A 7,036-nucleotide genomic window follows, 5' to 3' on the forward strand; every position below is an offset into this window, starting at 1 on the left:
GAGGTGGCTAGAGCGGACTTTAGGATGTTAGACCCACTGTGGAGGTTTCAGGTATAGGGAGAGAGGAAAAGACCAGCAAGGGCAATTCAGAATCAGACAACAAAGAAAGCCAGAGAAGGTGTAGGCAGCCATCAGAGAAAAGCTAACCCAGCCAAGAAGGCTGGCTCGGGGTTGGGGATGGGAGGGTGGGGGTTTCTGCTAGACTGTGGCCTCCTGGCCTCCTGTGAATGAAGGAAGCTTGGCCTCTCCCCCAGTTTGGCAATACCTTGCTCTAGCAGTCTAGGAAACAAAGACATTGGCCATTTCAGTTCAGATAGAAGCACTGAGTCCCAGAGAGGAAGCCTCATATCTATGACTATGGTTTCACGTCCATCTCAAAGCCAGACAAAGGACCCATCTCAATAGTACCAATAACTCTGGGTCTTCCCAGAAAGCATTGTTGGGGAGCAGGTAGGACTCTTTTTCTGGCTCAGATGCAGGAGAGAGCTCTCATTGGTCAGTCCTCCTATGGCTAGTGTGTTTGCTTATTAGTGGGCATGAGATAGGAAATGTCTTCGAGAAAGCTGGCAGGCAATCCTTAGCAGGTTAATTTCCAAAAATCTTTTTTAAAAATCTTGGGTTTATTTATTCTATTCTATATGTTTGGATATTTTGCCTGCATACACGCATATGCTCCGTGTGTGTGCCTGGTGGCTGAGGTCAGAAGTGAAGGGGAGGGTCAGAAAAGGGTTTTAGATCCCATGGAACTGGAGTTAGGGATGGTGGTTAGTCACCGTGTGGGTGCTGGGAATTGAACCCAGGTCCTCTGCAAGAGCAACAAGTGTCTAAGGCACTGAGCCATCTTTCCAGCCCTCAATCCTAAGAGATCTTATCTTGCTGACTGTCACACAGAAGGTGCAACGTCAAAACTAAAAACAAACATATGTGAATAATACAATTTTTCTGTTGGCTTAATAAACTGAACTCTGTATCTTTTGACTCTGTGAGTCCTGTTAAGTAATATGCCCAGGTATTTATTGACCATGGCAGAGAGTCCTTCTCTGTAACAGCTGTTTCCATTTACTGAGCACCAACCACAGGCCAGGCATTATAGTAAGCCTGTCAGTCAGGTTCTAGTAGGGAGCAAGTTAAAAACTCAAGCTGCATGAGTAAAAGAAAGGGTGATTCTTAAAGGCAAGGGAAAAAAACCAAACCAAGCAAGCAAGTGCAAACCCCAGAGTAGAAAGACATTACCACCCTAGGATAGTGGGATTTGAGCTGGGAGACAATGTATCTGGGAGACAGTGTACCTGGGAGACCAGCAGGGGGGAAGCCAGACCCAACTTCCTTCCCCTCAGGACACTGAAGGGCAAACAGAAGTTCTTCCATCTCCCTCAAGCTGCCCTGCTGAATGCTGGTAGCTTCCATAGTAACACCCTGGTAGGTATTGTTTACTGCTGTAGAGGCGGCATGAACCTGGGAGGGTGAGGCGGAAAATGAGGCCGACTGAAGTCTCATGCAATAGCCAACTTTATTCAGAGCATCAGACAATTTGTATTCCGAGGGCTAACAAGAGTCCCCAAGCAAAGTGTCCAATCCCGAGGACAAGCCACACGTGCCAAAACATGTTTTCCGTGGAGTTCATTTGGAAACAACAGCTGAAGTAAGCCCAAGCCTGTCAGCTGCGCCTGGGAGAGCAGCGTGAAGGCAGGTTTCAGAAACGGTTCCGTGTTTCGAAGAAACTGGGATCACAGCCTCTTGCCTTTAGAGTTCTCTCACAAGCCCTCAGAATTCTCACAGGACTCCATTCTTGGACTGTGTCCCGACAGGTAGGAGCATCTTAGGAACCATTGAGAAATAAGGAAATTAGACTTAAGAGAGAAAGCGTGCTACCCAGTCCTAGCAACCATGACCTGGAACCCAAATCCCACGGCTATGAAACCTAAAAACCAAATTAGATGGTTCTGAATATCAAGAAAAGATGATATTCAGATGGGGTGGTGGTGTAGGGGCGGGTACCAGCCAGTAGAATGTTTGCTTGACATGCATGAAATCTGGGTTTTGTTCCAGCACTGCACAAAATAGGCATAGTGATGCCTGTGATTCACTTTGGAAGTAGAGACAGGAGGATTGAAGTTCAAGAATTGGTGCAGCCAGCCTGGGATACATGAGACCCTGTTATAAACAAATAAGCAAGCAAGCAAACAAATGGATGGATGGATAGATAAATGGATGGATGGATGGATGGATGGATGGATGGATGGATGGATGGATGGATGAGATAGTCTCTACTAACATTAACTGCTGTTTGGGGAGAATATTCCTATGGTCATGATTTTCTAGTACTATTAGATCATAGAGGCAACATACATGCAGCAAAGAGGAAGATCCACGGGTTCCACTGGCTTTGACTTGTGAGACTTGGACTATTTCCCTATTTTATCATTCCTCATGGACCCCAGGACTCCAGTGATCATGTCAGGGATGGATGGGGAGAGGGTGGCTGAGCAAATGTCTGAATGGTCAATAAGCAAGCATAGGAGCAGCCCAGGCAAAAGAGCCTCAGTCTCCCGAGTGTCGCTTTTTCCAGTTTGCTGTATACAGTGTGTGGTTCCCGTCTTGGGGGAGGGCTCAGGGGGCTCAGGGAAGGCTTGCATCTGGAGGCCAGGAGTCAACCTCAGGCACCCTCCGCTTTGTTTCCTGAGACAGGGTCTCACCTGGAGCTTGCCAGGTCTGCTAGCTGGCTGCTCAGCGAGCCCCAGAGGTCTACCACTCTCCACCGCTTGGGGGTACCGGAGTACGCCATGATGCCTGGCTTTTGGCTGGGTTTTCTAGGAGTGGAACTCAAGTCCTCATGGCAAACGCTTTACAATGGAGTCATTTCCCAGTCCTAGTGTTTGGAATCTTAATTAAAGCACGAGTAGCTGGGCGGTGGTGGCGCACGCCTTTAATCCCAGCACTCGGGAGGCAGAGGCAGGTGGATCTCTGTGAGTTCGAGACCAGCCTGGTCTACAAGAGCTAGTTCCAGGACAGGCTCCAAAACCACAGAGAAACCCTGTCTCGAAAAACAAACAAACAAACAAACAAACAAAAAAGCACAAGTTTCCCAGCTTAAAAAGCCCTCAGTTTGGAAACCACTGGGCCAATCAGCATTCGTCTGGCTTGGTCTAGTGGCCAGTATCCAGAGGCATGCGCTAAGACCAGCTTCTCTGGGCCGCCTTGCCTCTGCTGTGGTATCAGAACTTTTGGGAAGGCAGCTTTGCACAAGCTCAGGGCCTGATCACCCAAAGGGCCTTTCCCTTGCCTCTGTCAGAGAGGTCAGAGATCAGAATCGCTTCAGTCTGGCTCTCCTCGAATGCCCAGTACCCTCACCTCTCAGGGGGCACAGGTCCGTACCTTGCTGAAGGAGTGCTCCCAACACCGCCTGCCTCCTCCAGCTCCTTAGCTTTTCCAGGCCTAGATTTAGAACACCAGGTCAGTTATAAAGAAAAGAAATATGTATCCTCCTCCACTCCCAGGTTCCTCACACTGGTGCTGGGAAAGCGCCAACAAAAATAGCATGATGTCATCCCTGGCTGATCCTGTTAATCCCTTTCTGTCCAATATTGAGTCTCGGTTTTTATTTAAAAGCGATTTTATTGTCAAAGGCTGGTTAAAAGCCTCTGAGAGAGGTGCAGGGAAACCTGGGGACGCCTTTGATGTGCTGAGTGATGCAGGGCCCCTGGGTCCCTGAGTCTAGTGCGGAAAGAAAATGGATCTGCAGAAGGCTGGGGAGCTTGAAGCGTTCTGTTTCAGACTGCATGCCTTACCCATGGCATCTGGTTTTGCATGTCATGGCCAGGGCTGGCATCCTGAATAGGATTTTTCTGCCTCTAGCAGGTCTGTGAAGATCATCAGGTTCCTCTGCCTCTGAAGGCCCCCTTTCCTGGCCTCATGTTGCTTAAGAATCCTGGGCCTTCCGCTGGCGTGCTCTATCCCGTTCGCACCTTTAGACCAAGTATCTAAATCTCAGTCTATTCTAGAAGGGCAAGGTGGAGTTAAAGCCAGTGGGTATGAGTTCTAACCTCAGCTTTGGATGAATCTGGAAAAGACACTTGACCTCTGTGAGTCTTATGACTGGACCTCACCTGTTAGATAAAATATGGATACCTGCCCTGCTCCATAGCCTCTGTCAGAGATGATCACCAAAACAAAATTAAATTATGCATTCAAAAAAAGCTCTAAAGGGGCCCGAGACTATAGCCCAGTTGTTACACAAAGTTCTATGCTCAATCCCCAGCACTGCATAGACTGGGCGGGCATGGCAGTATATACCTACAATCCCAGCACTTGAAGGGTGGAAACAGGGGAATCAATTCAAGATATTCTTTGCCTATGAGGCAAGCCTAGACTACATGAGACCCAGTGGGGGATGGGGGGGTAGAAGAGTGGCAAAAAGTAAAATAAATGAAACATTCTACCAACCAAAGAGTCCTGTACCAAGCTAAGTGTTGATTCAAATAAACTGGAGAGTGGAGTTGTGGGGAAGAGAGGAAGCTGGAGGTGTTTAGAAGAGGGTGATGGGGTGATGAAGGACCAGGGAGTCTATGGCAGGAAAGGACGGCACTGCACCAGGAGGAGACAGATGGTGATAAAGAGAGATGAACTGGGTCTAGGTAAGCTGAGATGATGTTGAAGTTCACAGATTGATGTCGAAGGAAGCTGTGATCCAGAAGATCTATTCACATAGATGACAAAGGGCCCAGGTATAATGAAGGGGAACCCTAGGAACCCAGGAGGCATGACAGACAGTGACTAAGGGGTCTACCAAATGGTCCAGGAGGGAACCAGGGATGGCAAGGGACTAAGGATAAGAGTTTAAGGGAATAGGGTCTTTCGCAAGATGAAGCGGCGTTCAGGAGTAGCCTAGAGAGCCAGGATTTCACACTGACCTCTGACCCTGAGATGGACATATGCAAATAAGCAGCCCTAATCTGAGGGCAAAGAGAATAGGGTTTTCAAAGGACAAAGAGAATGTACCTGGAGTGGAGGCGAGGTCAAGGAAAGGGGTTTGAGGACCGTAGCAGCCGAGGAGAACCTGGCAGCGTAGGGTTAGAGCCTGGAAAGAGGTCTGAGATCCTGCCTGAGATGAAGAGAGAGACAATGGGCCCAGTGAATTCCACTTCCTGAATCTCTAGCTGTTGGTGAGATCTGGGACTGAAGCTTCTCATAACTTCTCGGCCACAGCACAGGTTTGGGCAGGCGAGCGTGATGCTGTCGTACGGCTCATGTTAGCCAGAAGGCACCTAAGGAATGCTTTTAAAAGCCTTGTGTGATAGGTGGTGGCTCTTCAGCCAACTGCTCCAACAGGACGTGGGAGGAAGGATGGTGGCTTTGATGATTATATCAATTGTCAGCGTCACAGGACGTAGACTTACACAGGAGACAAGCTCCCAGGCACCTCTGTAAAGGACTATCTAGACTAGATTAGTCTCTGGGTGTGTCTATGAGAGACTATCTTGATTGGGTTAATTGAGGTGGAAAGACCTACCACACACGTAGGCAGCACCATTCCCTAGGCTGGTGTCCTGAACTAAATAAAGGAGGAATAAGTTGAACATCAGCATTCACCTCTGCCTCCTAACTGTGGATGGAATGTAACCAGCCAACCCTCTCAAGCTCCAGACACCATGACTCCCCTGTGGTGATAACTTCTAACTCTACCACCGCCTTGCCCGTGGCTCCACTCCCCTTGGCCTTGCCTTGTCCTTGACTCTGAATGCCAAGCTATTCAGCCTTTCTTGCCAGCAGCAACCATATACAAAGACTAGGCATGGGACCGCCAGGTTTGCTGAGTCCAAGTGCCCATCAGGGCTGTTCCAGGGAACTGTCCACACCTACTAGACAACCCCTGTCAGCCCCGAGTTGGACTGTGCGCTAGGCGCTGCTCCAGTAACTGCTGCCTTCTCACAAAACACCTCCTTTCGTCCTCGTCTCTGGCTGCCATTGTGGCACAAGTCATTCCCACAGCTCACTGGCTTGCCCACCTGGTTGGTTGGCAAGCGGGCTCGTCTCCAGGAGGCAGTCTATGGGGTCCTCATGGCGTGGAGAAGCGTGGCAACTAGTTTTCCCAACTGCTTATTCAGGAGACCAAAGAAGAAGCTGCAACGCCTCTTGGCTCAGCTTTGGCAGTCACACAGTGTAGTGCAACAATGCGGTACCTTGTTCGCTGCACCTCTTGTCCCCGGGCCTCAGCCCTGATTCAGTATGGGAGGGAAGGACGCAAGGAAAGAATAGCATCAGCAGGGATCAACCCAGCCAGCCCCACGGCTCCTCTGTCTCTTTCCAAAGCACTAATGTGGGGATCTGGGGTATAGTTCAATCGGTAGAGTGCTTGCCCAGCACGCAGGAAGCCCTGGGTTCAGTCTCCAGCGCTAAATGAAAGCAGAAGTGGTGGTGCACTCCCATTGTCTCAGGAGGGGCAGAAAAATCAGAGTTCAGGGTCAGCCAGGAAGGGCGTCTCAGCCCTGTAGTCTCAACACTTGAGAGAAAATAAGAGGTGGGTCTCTGTGAGTTACAGGGCCAGCCTGTTCCAGGCCAGACAAAGCTGCACAGTGAGACCCTGTCTACAAACAAAGGAAAAGTTCAAGGTCATCCTCAGTTACTTAGCAAGTTCGAGGCCAGCCTGCAGTATCTGGGAGCTTTTCCAAAAACAAAACCAAACAAAACATTAATATGATACTTATCACATTTCCTTCTCTTTTTTTCATTTTTTATTTGATTCTTTTGAGGCAGAATCTCACATGGGACCCAAATCAAATAGTAGTATAAATAATAAATAAACTCTGGAATCAGTTGGTGCTCTGCTTAGGGTCTCCGTGATTTATGTTTTTTGGTTTTTGTTTGTTTTCTGTCTGTAAATCCACATTTCTTGTCTTTCTTTTTCTCCTTCTTCTTCTTCTTCTTCTTCTTCTTCTTCTTCTTCTTCTTCTTCTTCTTCTTCTTCTTCTTCTTCTTCTTCTTCTTCTTCTTCTTCTTCTTCTTCTTCTTCTTTTTCCTCACCCCAGACAGGAAGCTA

General features: G+C 48.6%; 1 long non-coding RNA gene across 1 annotated transcript; it reads right to left on the reverse strand.

Moving 5' to 3' along the window:
- Nucleotides 1–1,575: 1,575 nt before the first annotated feature.
- Nucleotides 1,576–6,213, reverse strand: LOC142847013 (uncharacterized). The gene is made up of 3 exons (XR_012910114.1): nt 6,006–6,213; nt 3,376–3,435; nt 1,576–1,818 (listed from the first exon to the last, which is right to left on the reverse strand). It is a non-coding gene; the product is annotated as an uncharacterized LOC142847013 (long non-coding RNA).
- Nucleotides 6,214–7,036: the final 823 nt, after the last annotated feature.

The sequence above is a fragment of the Microtus pennsylvanicus genome, chromosome 3, assembly GCF_037038515.1.
Source record: "Microtus pennsylvanicus isolate mMicPen1 chromosome 3, mMicPen1.hap1, whole genome shotgun sequence".
Lineage (NCBI taxonomy): Eukaryota > Metazoa > Chordata > Mammalia > Rodentia > Cricetidae > Microtus > Microtus pennsylvanicus.